The sequence below is a fragment of the Colobus angolensis genome, unplaced genomic scaffold, assembly GCF_000951035.1.
Source record: "Colobus angolensis palliatus isolate OR3802 unplaced genomic scaffold, Cang.pa_1.0 Scaffold69, whole genome shotgun sequence".
NCBI classification, from domain to species: domain Eukaryota; kingdom Metazoa; phylum Chordata; class Mammalia; order Primates; family Cercopithecidae; genus Colobus; species Colobus angolensis.
In genome coordinates this window covers 2,066,787-2,081,489 of record NW_012120598.1, presented here as the reverse complement: position 1 = coordinate 2,081,489, position 14,703 = coordinate 2,066,787, and the positions used below count along the sequence as shown (strand labels likewise).

Sequence of the window (14,703 nt, the reverse complement as noted above, 5' to 3'; positions counted from 1 at the left end):
GCCCAGGAGTTCGAGCTTGCAGTGAGTCACCACCACGCCATTGCACTTAGCCTGGGAGACAGAGTTTGACTCTGTCTCCAAAAAATAAATAAGTAAAAATAAATAAATAAATAAACTAATTGCTTGGCCAGATTGTCTCCAGAAACATCTCCAAATTCAAGTGTTCTCCACTCTGGGTTAGTAACTCAGAGATAGCCCTACCTAGTAACTCTTGAGGGCAGCTCATAACCGTGGCATTCCTTAGTTCTCTATTTGACCAATAAAGCAATAAACTACAGTATTAATTCCCTTTCTCTAGATTATCTACAATTCCTGCATTTTCACATCTGCTGAAATTTTTATAAAGAGTGATAAAAAAATTTGCCCATGTATAGACCTATTCCCACTCTCATCTCAAGGCCATGATTTCCTTTTGGCACCCTCTCGTACACATACACACGCCCCAATTCTAACCTGTCGTGGAGGGTCAATCATGGTGCCTGGTTCCCAGCCTCTTTCAAACCATAATCTCCAGACTTCACATCTGTTACCTATCTAGTACTCTGCAGTAATCAGTTGTGTTACTTTCACCTAAACAAATTGGATCAATACTGAGTCTATCTCTTTTCCCTGAAATGTCTTTAAGCACACCTAGGGAGAAGTTTTTACACCACCACCAAGTGCTGCTCTACATAAGTTCCCTTAGTACAGAGAGACATTTATACAATTAGATCCTAAGAACAGACTTTAGGGCCCATGGCTTCTCATGTTGCAATGAATTCTAACCACAACTTCCAATAATGACTGCTACTAAGTCATTTTAGAAAAAGAACTGCATATCAAACAAATCTATCTGCAGATTAACATATAAACTCAGAACATATCTGCATCCACATTCCTTTACACATCGAGTCACTCAGTCTGGATACCTGAGGACTTTAAGCACTTAACAATGGTGAGTATGTGTTTTTCCCTCTGAAGTCACAATAAAATGCGATTTACTTTTAACATAACTAGCCAGAAACTTAACTCTTAAATGGAGAAATCATCATATTGGGGTTTTGGTGGTTTTACCTGTCTTCTTTCTGCGGAAAATTCTAGGCTAAGAGTTTTTTCTGATATGTGAATTATGGATGGGGTATACAGTCTGGCAAACAAGATCAAATATGGGTCTTCTTTTGGTATTACTGGTTATTACCCAATTTTTAGGGTCTCCTTTGTACACTGCAGGAAAAGAGGACCACAGGTATGTTTTTGTTGTTAGCATGATAAATTCTTAAAGTTGGAAAGGACTACAAAAGTCGTATCATTCTATAAGTCATGCCATATTGCAATCTTGACTTTTATTCGAAGCCAAGTTATTTTGTTCTTCATCATACATCATAAGCTATATCTATGTCTAAGGTGAAAATTGAGCCAATTAATCAGGTAACATAGGCCTAAAACACAGGTCAAGGAAATACCCAAAAAGTAAGAGTGATAGGAGCTTTCAGGAATTATGGAGATGACTTCAAATTTTCATTTTACAGAGCACATCAGGAATCACCTCACATGTAGAACCCAGTGAGTGAACTGGCCATGTCCTGTCTGAAGTAGGACATAAAGAAAGATGGACAACCAATGTCAGTGGGATGTCATTTGTATTGTCATTTGTAACAATTAAAACATCAAGATTTAGCTACAGTTTGTCACTTAACTTAGCATGGACCCTTGTGTCTTTTAAATATTTAAGCATAAATTTTACAAAATATAATGGACAAGGCTATGAGACTGAGTATTTTTTTCCTTACATCCAACAGTTTATGGATTTAGTTTAGAAAAAAAAACCACGAATAGACTGCTGACAATACTTTATCACTAAAACTTGTAATATGTTCATGTATTTATTAGAAGTTAAGATTTATATCAGATTAACCTTTGTTTGCCTTTTAGACTGTTTTATCTAACAGGACTTTAAATTTATGAATTCACTTGTATGTTATATTTTATAGGTATATTATTTCTATATCATATTCTTGTATTTTAAATTGTCTTTGAATATTTCTACTTTAATTTTCTTGTCAATATGATCTAAAGAAGGCATTTAAGGAATTGAAGAAAATATGTCAGAAACTGCTAACCAAAGCATTAAGAAAATTGTATTACATCAACAATAAAGACCGCTGTAAAAACTGACAATATAAATTGGAGTTATCTTGCCATACCCTACTAAATTAGAGTTAAGAGGCCAGGGGAGAAAAAAACATTTTGGCTACAGCACCTGCCCAAGGACTGTCTCTAAAGCCAGCTGCCAGAATGACCTGCTATAACCTTAAAATGAGTTTTACCTTGTAGCTGCTAAAATGAACTGCCATGAATCTAAGGCTAGTTTTTTTTTTTTGTCATTTCGTTTTAATTTTACTTTTTAATATTTCATTTTTGTGGATACATAGTGTACATGTTTATGGGGTACATGAGATGTTTTGATACATGCATACAATGCATAATAGTCATATCATGGAGAATGAGGTCTCCATCCCCTCAAACATTCATTCATCCTTTGCGTTACAAATCATCCAATTACATATACTCTTTTAGTAATTTTTAAATGTACAATTAAATTATGACTAACTTCAGTTACCCTATTGTGTTAGAATGAATAAGATTTAAGACTCGTTTTAGCCAGTCACCGTTTACGCTCTCACTCACCAGTTTGCCAGCTCCCAAAATCTTCTCTAGTGCCAATTAAGTTTCTTTGAAAACAATACACTTTTTTTCTAATAAAACCCCCAATTGTTTCTTTGTTCTTCAAACACAGAGATCACCCCAGTCTATCTGTATGCCTAAAATTGCAATTCTGTTTTCCCAAATTAAATCTTTTGTTTAGAGATTCGTATCCATACTTTTGACTCTTTCATACTCCACGTTAGAAGCAGAGCCTGAAGTAGACTCACCTGAGATTAGCAAGCCCTGGAACTGGGTCACATGATACCCACACTCTGGCCCCTTCCGCCTCCCCACTGCTTCCTCGGGGTACCCCTTTCCTCACAGTGAGTCTCTCTTGCATGAAACTCTCATTTTTCTTTTGGTTGAGTTCTTGTGGGATTTGTTGTTGTTGTTGTTTTTTTTTTTATGAACAAGTGTAACTCTTTATTAAGATAGAATTGTTCTTATTCAAGAAACAGATGAAAATGGTTAAGTACAATTAAATGGCTCCATAAGTCTTACAATGAAAACAAGAGTCCTGCCAGTTGTTCTTTCCAGAGGCAAACACTTTTCATTCTCTTAGTTTTTCCTTCTGTTAGTTACCTTCATGGGTTTTTCCAAATTGTTATTTTTTTAGTTTTTCAAGTGAATGCCTATATTAATACATAAAATTTTAAAAAGCCTCTTCAGTTTATAATGCATCCTAACAGTCCCCTGCCCCATCCCTGGGATTTGTTTAAGAGGAGTCTTTCCCCTCTCCTATCTATGAGACCTTCTGCTTATGAGGGATTTTCTACCCGCTGGATATAAGGCCTCCTGTTTATAAGGGATTTTCTCCATCCTGGTTACAAGGTCTTCTATTTAGGAGGGATTATATTCCCCTCCTGTTAAAGAAAGCTTGTCTCTCCTGGTGAGTACAAACTATCTTTCAGTTCATTTGTGCGCTCGGATTTTATTTTGGCTTTGTGTAGCTGGCATTAAACTGAGTCACCTAAATGAGTTTATTTCCAGTTTGGGCTCTCAAAGTTGAAACGCATGCCAAGATAGATGCCCCGTTCTGAAACTCCAGCTGGTGACATGTTACGGGGATCATTCAAACAGTTTGTTTTTCTTAGAAATAAAAGACCATTGCTATAAAATCATACAGTCCAAATAGGGCACATATCTCATTTGGTATCTTAAGGTTCCAAAATGCATTCAGGACTCAAAGATTACCTTGCTGTAAAATACTGTCTCAAAGCTAACTGAGGCTCTTTCCTCCCCAAGGCCTTTCCCTCTCCTTCTACACCTCCTCCTGTTTCTCCTTCTCTAAGCCAAAGTCTCTTTTGTGAAACTCCTCAGGTATTCTGGCATATTGACTAAATTAAGTCTGTTGAAAAATAGTAGATATCAAAAAAATTATTTTGACCTTCATGTTGTTTCTTAAAAGCAAAAGATGAAATTCCCAAGTAAAGATACCCTCTCTATACTAGAAGGAAAGGTGACACTCTTATCTTCAAAAACAAGGAATTGAAACCAAGAGAACACCGTACAGACTTTGTTAGTAAAACTCTTGTAAGTCTCCTCACGTAATTCAGTCACATTTTTACAATTAACTATTCTTTGTCCAACCCAGCTGTATTAGCCTGTTCTCATGCTGCTAATAAAGACATACCCGAGACTGGGTAATTCATAAACGAAAGAAGTTTCATTGACTTACAGCTCCACACAGCTGGGGAGGCCTCAGGATACTTGCAATCATGGCGGAAGGGAAAGCAAACGCATCCTTCACCGGGCAGCAGCAAGGAGAAGTGCGGAGCAAAAGGCGGGGGCGGAAAAGCCCCTTATAAAACCATCAGATCTCCCGAGAACTCACTCACTATCAGGAGAACACCTGATGGGGGAAAAAAAACCACCCCCAGGATTTAATTATCTCCACCTGGTCCCTCTCACGACACGTGGAAATTAAGGGAGCTACAATTCAAGATGAGATTAGGGTGGAGACACAGCAAAACCATATCACTAGCCTTCATAGGCTTATCAGGACAAATACAAAATCTGAAAGTTCAGCTTTATTCATTTTGTCGGAACTATAATTTGGCTCCAACTGTCTTCATATAAGCTAGTAAATTTGTAACACTACATTTTATTCATTACTAATTTTTAATAAAGACTGTCATTTCTTCACCTGTATGTTTTCACAATTTTTTAATTATATAAAAAGATAAAAGACAGACAAAATACATAGATAGATAGATGACATTTTTTATCAAATTCTTTCAAAGAGCTCTATCAACTTAAAGGGAAAAATAAGTCCTTAAATGAAGTTCGTTAGAAATATAAAAATTAACCCAAATGCCTTTTAGGCCATATGATTCAAGTAAATTTTTGATAAACATGCTGATTTTAAATATACTGATAAAATTAAAGATTTCTAAGAATTGTTAGTGCGTGTATACAATATATGTATATATACACACTAGTATATACATAAATGGTTTGTGTGTATGTATATAGTGTGTGTATATATACATACTAATTGTTAGTGTGTGTATATATACATACTAATTGTTAGAATGTATATAGTGTATGTGTATATATACACTAATTGTTAGTGTGTGTGTATGCTTATAGTGTGGGTATATATATACACACACACTAATTGTTAGTGTGTATGTATACAGTGTGTGTATATGTAGTCCGGATTTGCTGGCCAGACAGGGTTATCTTTGTCTCTGCTAGATGTTTTAATATCATAAAAGTATGAGCTTGATCTACGAACAAACAACGCAGTGTCCACTGTTTCCTGTATATAAAGCACACTAACCTTCAGAAATCTTCTTGACAGGAAAATTGCTTAAAATAACAACTAGCTCTGTTAAATATCTCAGTTTTCATAAGTAATCTAGGTAGAACTATTAGAAAAAAATAAATTAGATAAATGTAAATGAGATAAATCTTTATAGTTTTTTATAGTATGAAATTTTAAAGTTAGGTTGAATTAAATAGATATTCATAAAATCTGAGTCATTTCTAAATAAATAAAATAATGAAACATTAATTGCCAAACATAGATTAGTTTATTTTAAACCTCATAAGAAGACAAATATTTGGATATATTAACAAAATGTCCTTTTCCACATTAAAAGTTGTTCTATAAAAACTATTAAGATTATAGATTACATATTCATGAGATGTTAATATAGAACAGTTTTAAATTACTTTCCAGTTTTTTACTAAAAATTACGATTTCTAATAATTAAAAGTTCTAATTAATATATGTTATTCTATACAAAAAACATACAAAAAATAATTTTTGTATGAGAAAGAAATTTGTATAGTCTCAATGATAAAGGGAAAAAAGGTAAAATTTTGCCCAAGGCAAATGATTGGTTATTCCAGTATAGAAAAGGGAAAGTATAGAACAAAGACAAAGAGAGGTTAAGAGAATGATAGAAAATCTAAGCCAGTCATGGAGAGTTTCAGAAGGATGGGTCTCATAAAGGGAGTTTCTTGCATGATCAGATTGGCTGGGTTAGAAGGGAACTGTTTATAAGTTTCTCTAAGAATTGAGCATTGGTGTCAGGGGTGCACTGATACAGGGCCGAAGTCTGATCCTCTCTGTTTGAAACAGCAGGATTTCTTAGAATGTCAATTTTCCCTTAGTAAAGAAAAATTGCAAGAGGTTTTGGTTTTAATTTTGAAATGTTTATTTACATTTGAAACCATTATCTGAACAACAACTTTTTCCGGTTTTACACTTTCTACCTGATTTCAAGTTGGAAGTGCTATCTTCTTTATTTAAAATTATAATTTCATGTCTCAAGGTAGCACTTTGCTCTTAAAGCTTTTCAGATTCACATCCCCAGGTTGGGGATATACTGTTGCTGATTATTTTTTGTATTATGATTTTTAAGCACTGTTCTTGTTGCCTATCAAATATTTGTAAAGCCAGTTCTCCCAGAATAATGTTAGCCCAATACTAATGTTCATGGGACTAATAAGATGGGATTTAACTCTAAATTTCAGGCAAATCTGTCCTAAGAGGTTTTTTTTTTTTAACCTTTCTGATCTCTTTGTTGCTCAAATGTAGCTTCTGTCCTTGATATTGATTCTTTTCGTTTCCTCCCAATATGGGACCAGAGATCACCAAATCCATCCTGTTACCAAGAAGCCAGTAAGTCTAACTTCACGCTAGTTGTCCAGTGATGCTTTCAGAGAAAGATCTTGATCAAGAGAGAGAAATGTGAAAATTGACTATATAAATTAGGATTGTCTTTCCATACCCTACTAAATTAGAGTCAAGAGTGCAGAGGGAAAAACCACTTGGGGGTCTAAGCACTTGCCCAAGGATTATTTCAAAAACCAGCTGCTGAAATGACTTGCTATAATATTAAGACCAGTTTCACCTACTAGTTGCTGAAATAAACTACCGTGACTCTAAGACTAGTATAACCTACCACCATCACTCACAAATTACAGCTTGCCAGCTCCCCAAAACTTCACTAGTGCCAACGAGTGCCACTGAGTTTTCTTTCAAAACAATAGGTAACATTTCTTTTTCTACTAACACTAAAACTCCCAACATTCTCATTTTATTTTAGGCATACTGAAGACTACCTTGGTCTGTGTAAATGCCCCAAATTGCAATTCTGTTTTCCTAAGTAAATGTTTTCTTTAAAAATTTGTCTCTATATTTTTTTTGATTTTGAAACCATTAATATTGCTGTTAAAGTCAGATACTTGGCTTCAAGCTCATAAGACATACATTTTTTAGGAATATATTTGTATGCATTTGATTCATAACATATATCAATATATATTGGAAAATATATAACAACATAAACAAATATACTATACATAAATAAACATAAATATAATATATATAAATAGTATATAGAATAGTATATAAAATGAAAAAATCTTTTTCAAAATATAAAAATATATAAAATAGGTATGTAAAATATATAAATATGTAAAATGTATTTTAAAATTTCTGAAGATTAAATTAGCACCCCCATATAAGTATAGTATAAAAATTCATTTTGAGACTTATACAGCTCTATCTCCATTAAGCCATATTATTGTAAGGTAATAGAGGGAAGATTTAACTCATTTTATTTAAACATACTCCAAAGCAATTTTTATTTCCACTATAACAACTGACACATTCAGTCAAGTAAGAGCTGAGGAAAACAGCCTAGAATGCACATGTCTTCATGTCCTACCTACTAAACAGAGTTCAGACCCAGGAGAGCTTCATTTGTAAAAAGTCCTGGCTAGAGCCAAGACAGATGCAGTGAGCGAAGTGGTCTCCAACTGATTTCTATAGTTTAGTATAGTAGGCTAAACAATGGCTCCCTCAAAGGTATCCAAATCCTAATCTTTGGAATCTGTAGGTAGGTTACTTTACATGGCAAAAGATTCCTTGCAGATGTGACTAAATTAAGAATATCAAGATGGAAAATTATTGTAATAAGCCAGGTTGGCCCAATGTAATTACAGGGGTCCTTATAAGAAGGAAGCAGGTGAATCAAATTCATCAGTGGGGAGATATGACAAGGAAAGCAGAGGCCAGAGTGGGAGAGAGATTTGAAGATGTTACACTGTGCACCTCAAAAATAGAGAAAGGTGCCATAAGCCAAGAAAATGCAGGTGATCTCTAGGAGCTAAAAAAGTTAAAGAAACAAATTCTCTCGGAGTCTCCAAAATAAACAAGTCCTCTAGCTCCTTCACTTTAGAACTGTAAGGCTGACTTTTTACTCTTGAGCTCCAGTACTATATGATAATAAATTTGTGTTGTTTAAACCACTAAGTTTGTAGTAATTTGTTACAACAGCAATTGGAAGCTAATACACTTAGACTGTGATAGACTATTCTTCCCAGATAAGCACTCTCCCTCCTCCCACTACCTTAAGCAGAATGTACTTCCTGGACCTTGAGATTGGGTTTGGCCACATGACTTTTTGACCAATAGGATATTAGTGAATGTTGTAGATGTAATGTGACTGTATTAGGCCGTTCTTGCATTGCTATAAAGAAGTATCAGAGACTGGGTAATATATAAAGAAAATAGGTTTCATTGGCTCATGGTTCTGTGGGCTTTACAAGAAGCATGGTACTGGCATCTGCTTGACTCCTAGGGAGGTCTCAGGTAGCTTACATCACCGCAGAAGGCAAAGGGGAAGGAGGCACATTACATGGTAAAAGGTAAAAGCAGGAATGAGAGAGTGTGTGTTGTAGGTGAGGAGGTGCCACACACTTTTGAATGACCAGACCTCATGAGAATGCACTATCATGAAGATAGCACCAAGCCATGAGAGATCCACCCCCATGATCCAAACACCTCCCACCAGGCCCCACGTTCAGTACCGGGGATTACAATTCAACATGAGGTTGCAGGGAGTGGGGCAAATGTCCAAACTATATCATTCTGTCCCAGCGCCTCCCAAATCTCATGTCCTTCAGACATTGCAAAATATAATCATACCTTCCCAACAGTCCCCCAGATTTTTAAATCATTCCAACATTAACTCAAAAGCCCAAAGTCCAAGGCCAGGTGCTATGACTCTCGTCTATAATCCCAGCACTTGGGGAGTCCAAAGCGAGCAGATCAGTTTGAGACCAGTGTGGCCAACATGGTAAAAGCTCATCTTTACTAAAAATACAAAAATTAGCTGGGCGTCACGGCATGTGCCTCTAATCCCAGCTACGGAGGAGGCTGAGAGAGGAGAACTGCTTGAACCCGGGAGGTGGAGGTTGCAGTGAGCCAAGATCGCGCCAGTGTGAAAAGAGTGAAACTCCATCTCAAAAAAAAAAAAAAAATCCAAAGCATCATTTGAGACAAAGCAAGTCCCTTTCACCTATGAGCCCATAACAACCAAAATAAATTAGCTATTTCCAAGATACAATGGGGGTGTAGGCACTGGGTAAACATCCCCATTCCAAAAGGGGGAAATCAGCCAAAAGAAAGTGGCTGCAAACCCCATGCACGTTTGAAACCCAGCAGGGTAGTCATTAAATTTTGAAGCTCCAAAATAATCTCTTTAGGCTCCATGTCCCATATTCAGGCCACACTGGTGTAAGGGATGGGCTCCCAAGGCCTTAAGCAGTTCTCTCCCTGTGGCCTTGCAAGGTTAGCCCCTACGGCTGCTCTCATAGGCTAGAGTTGTGTGCCTGTGGCTTTTCCAGGTGCAGGGTGCAAGCTGCTATTATATATAACATTCTCTGGTCTAGCTCCACATGTTCTTTCCACACTGCCCTGGTTGAGGTCTCTGTGAGGCCTTTTCCCCTGCAACAGGCTTCTGCCTGGACCCTAGCCTATTCCATATATCCTCTGAAATCTAGGTAGAGGCCCTCAAGCCTTCTTCACTTTTGTATTCTGTGCACCTGCAGGCTTCACACCACATTGAAGCAGCCAATGCTTATGGCTTCCATTCACCGAAGTGGCAACTTGAGCTATACCTGTGCCCCTTTGAGCCAAGGCTGGGGCTGGAGCAGCCTGGAGGCAGGGGCCAGTGTCCCAATACTACACAGGGCAGTGGGACTCTAGGCCAGGCCCATAAAACCATTCTTCCCTCTTACATCTCAGGGCCTGTGATGGGAGGGGCTGCCACAAAGCTCTCCAAAATACCTTCAATGCCTTTTTCCCCATTATCTATGACATTAACACTTGGCTCCCTCTTAATTATGCAAATATCTCCAGTAAGTAGCTGCTCCACAGCCTGCTTGAATTCCTCTCCCAAAAAAAAGCTTTGTCTTTCTCTGCCTCATGGTCATTCTGCAAATGATCCTAATTTTCATGCTCCACTTCCCTTTTAAATATAGATTCCAACTTTAAGTCATTCATTTGCTTCTGCAACTGAGAATAGGCTCTTTGAAGCAGCCAGGCCACAACATCTTGAACACTTTTCTGTTTAGGAATTTTTTTTTCTTTTTTTTTTTTTTTTTTGGCCAGATACCCTAAATCATCACTATGAAGTTTAAACTTCCACAGATCCCTGGAGCATGAATAGAATGCAGCTAAGCTCTTTGCTAAGGCATAACACACATGACCTTTGCTCCAGTACGCAGTAAGTTCCTCATTTCCATCTGAAACCTTGTCACCTGGACTTCACTGTTCATATTAGCGTTTTTATCACAACCATTTAACCAGTTTCTTAGAAGTTCCCAACTTTCATCTTCCTGCCTTCTTCTGAGCCCTCCAAACTCTTCCAACCTCTGCCTGTTACCCAGTTCCAAAGCTGCTTCCACATCTTTATAGCAATGCCCACTCCTCAGTACCAGTTTTTCTGTATTAGACCGTTCTTGCATTGCTATAAAAGAAATACCTGAGACTGAGAAATTTATAAGAAAAGAGGTTTAATTGGCTTATGGTTCTCCAGGCTTTAAAGGAAGCATGGTGCTGGCATCTCCTCGGCTTCTAAGGGAAGTGTCAGAAAGCTTATAATCATGGCAGAAGGCAAAGGGGGAGCAGGCACGTCCTATGGCAGAAGTAGGAGTGAGAGAGAGAAAGAGAGTGGGGGGAGAGGTACCACATGCTTTTAAATGACCAGTTCTTACGAGAACTTACTATTACAAAGACAGCACCAACCCATGAGGGGTCCATCCCCATAATCTAAACACCTCCCACCAGGCCACACCTCCAGCATTGGCAATTACAATTCCTCATAAGATTTGGGTAGGGATAAATACCCAAACTATCTTAGTGAGCAAAGTTTAATGAGTGATTGGGCTTGGCCCACCCCTGTCATCACTGTGAGAAGAGCTGTCCCTGGTTAGCTGCTGCTCCTTCAGTCAGCACCCTAGAAGAAACAGGCACACAATAGAATTGCCCCCACAAAAAAACTCAGTTTACCCAAATCTGAAGCTGAGCTCTCTGCCAAGCCCAGCCAAAAATAACCAACCCCAGACAACCCACAGATCTTTACACTGAGGAGTTCTGTTTTCAACCACAACATTGTGGTAGCACTAATAGTTGAAGGGTGCACAGATCATCCTTTGACACAGGAAGTGATCAGTGTAAGGTCCACATTCTTCTCCCCTTTCTCCAGTCAACTAAGACTGAGCACATCCCAGATGTCCGATGATTTAATACTCTTATTGAAAGCAGGGTCCTAATGGAAGCAAAAATAGGCACTGTGCTCTCTGGAGAGGACCACAGTCTCCACAGGAGCATGGTCATGAAGATGTAAAACTCATCTTTCCTCAGACTACGGTCATCTTTTGGCTAGGCTACCTGATAACTTTGTACCCTTATTCTTAGCCTTTTGGAAAACAATTTTGCAAAAAATAAATAAGTTAGGAAATTTCGATTCCTAAAGCTGAGATAACAAAGAAGCTTAAAGTAGTAACTTACATTTAAATATAGCATTCTTAACTTTCTCCAGAGTTCTTCTCAAGCACAATAAAGAAATGTATATGTACAAAAGGCATCAATCATGTACAAACTGTTATTTCAGGATATCTACTGTGCATTACATTTCACATAAGTTATCTCATTTTATCCTCACCATCAGTTTTCTGGTGTTATCTTCCTAACATTTTATGGATGAAAAAGGGTAGCTTTAGGAGTTTGTGGGCCCTTCCATTTTCACAGTAACCGATGTGTTTTGCTACCTCGGGGTCTCTGTATCGCTTTCTACTGTATGGAAACTGAGACCCAGAGGTTTAGAGTCTTCTCACAGTCATGCAGTTGATCAGGATGGTAGAGATGGGTCTCCTAACACACAGGCTGCAATTCTTTATTCTTTAGACTACTCTACTTGAGCTTAAGCCCCAGAGTAAAGAGCAAAAGGAAAACATCTTGACAATCACAACTGCCTTTGGTATTTGACAGTAAATCACATTTATCAGCTACCATTTTTTCAGAGTAATGAGATAAAATGCGACATTCTTTTTAGATAACACAAAAAGTTCTTACAGTCTAAATGTTTTCAATCTCTGTCACTAATTTCTCAGAACACTGTCTCCCTCTTCTGTGGTCACGTAAAGCTCATTTGGAACACATAATGTTTCTATTGACTTGCCTTTTTATTCTATTTTCACTTTTCAGGGTAAAAATAAAACTTTTGGGGGCTCAAAAATGTCTCTCACTGTTTTTATGGCAATGATTTTTAGAGATAGAAATGACAGCAGTTTCCATATTCACATTGCCCAATAAATATGTCATCAAAAGTTCTCAGAGAACTCTCATTAATCAAAATTAGTTATTTCTCCCATGCAAATGAGGAGGCCTTGAAATGATTTACGCTGTGCTTGCAGTGAATGCAATGTCAAAATGAAAATACTATTACATTTTTTTCAGGGAATTGAAGATATCCCTCAATAATTTCTGGGTGTTGATAACACGAGGAGATCTGCCTTTCCTGAAAATGGAAGACAAAGACAAGGCATCTCACATTTGAAGCAGAAACAGAAAAAGAAGGGGAAAAAAAGCAACATCTTTAAAACAGACTTCAGAAAATATATAAATTAGATTTCATAGTTTATCTTGTGCTTATTTGAATCTGGTAGATATTGTCTTGAACATTCTGTTGAAATCAGGAGATAATAACGGAGAAAATAAAAATGAAAAGTTGAGTCCTTGTATGTGTACGGATACGTATCCCTGTGTGTGTTTTCTTCAAATGGGCAAACCAGCTTGTAGTTGTTTTTCATCTGAAACCTGCTTTGGCCCGGGCTGGCCCTTACAGAACTCCGGATAAACTACTTAGGTGGGATTTCTGGATTGGTTGCTGGAAATGTGATCTCAATCTGCCCCTGATTTCCTGTGTAATCTTGAGACCTTAATCTCTGCACCCTGTTTCCTCATCAGTAACTCTATTCAAATGCATGTGGTTGGGGGAAGGGTCACAAGGAGGCCAAGAGGCCAAAGAGGGAAATACAGGGATAATTTCTTTTAAGCATCATAATGTAGATTGCCTGAATATCTCATCAAGTCTGAATGGGCCACACACTTTTGCCAGGAGAATTCATTCTTAAAAGCAAGAAAGAGAAAAGGCTTTGTAGGTACATTTATCTATACATCCAAAATCGTCTGTAGTTCTTTAAAGTTAGACTCTGAGTAAGAAATAGAATTCAGAGTGAATAGTATATGTTTCTACATATCTGTGATCCTCTCATCAGTTATTAAGACCACTAAACAATCAGCTTGTAAGCAGAGAAACGAGAGTGAGAATGTTATTTAAATCGCGTTAGCTTTCTTAATGTGACTATCATACAGTGGTTTTCTACCCTGACTGTGCATTAGATTCTTGTCTGTATCTTTTAAAAGATATAAATGTGTGAGTTCCACATCTGAACAACTGAATCAGAATTTCTGGGGTTAATATTAAATCTCTACAGGTAATTCTGATAAGCAGCCAAAGTTGGAAAATATTTAGGCCTGAGTGATTTCTGATTGTTTCAGAATGTAAAACAATCTAATCACTGACTACTATTTTTCTTGCTCACTTTTAAAACATTAAGTAGACACAGTCTGAATTGACCACTTGAGTTTCTGCCAAATTTCACAGTAGACATTTTCTTGCCTGACATGGTTGAAAAAGTTATTTTACGATTCAAATCCCTTCCACCCCATCAGATGGATAGTAGAACAAACATTAACCCTTGAAAATATCTTCCTCTGAGTCAAGGTTTCTCACCATTGGCAGTATTGACATTTTAGGTTGGATAATTCTTTTTTTTTTTTTTTTTCACGGTTTCAGTGGACACTTTTATTGTTTATTTAATGGATCATCAATTTTGTCTCCCTACCTACAAATGGAATTTCATCTTGTTTCCATGCTGAGTAGTGAAACAGTGACAAAGCTAATCATAATAGCCTACATCAAAAGAGAACTAAGCTAACACAGCTCACTTGTTTTAACAGGCAAAATATAAATATATGCACTCTAGAATGCACAATGTTTAGTCACTAAGAAATTCAAATGGGATCTTGAAGAATGTAGGTAAATCCAGGGTGCAGTAAAGATGAGCTGAGATGCTGTGCAACTGTTTAAGGGTTCCTGGCACTGCATCTCTTGGCCACTAGCTGAACCTTGACATGGAAGGTTTTAG

The 14,703-nt window shown here is 37.2% G+C and overlaps 1 pseudogene across 1 annotated transcript in view; it reads right to left on the bottom strand.

The window, feature by feature from the left end:
* Window positions 1-11,395: 11,395 nt before the first annotated feature.
* The window catches only part of LOC105500851, a 4,779-nt pseudogene continuing 1,471 nt past the window's right edge, over window positions 11,396-14,703 (bottom strand). Inside the window, exon 2 of the transcript XR_001000096.1 lies at window positions 11,396-11,447. The product of XR_001000096.1 is annotated as a phosphoglycerate kinase 1 pseudogene (transcript). The remainder of the gene's footprint in view (window positions 11,448-14,703) is intronic.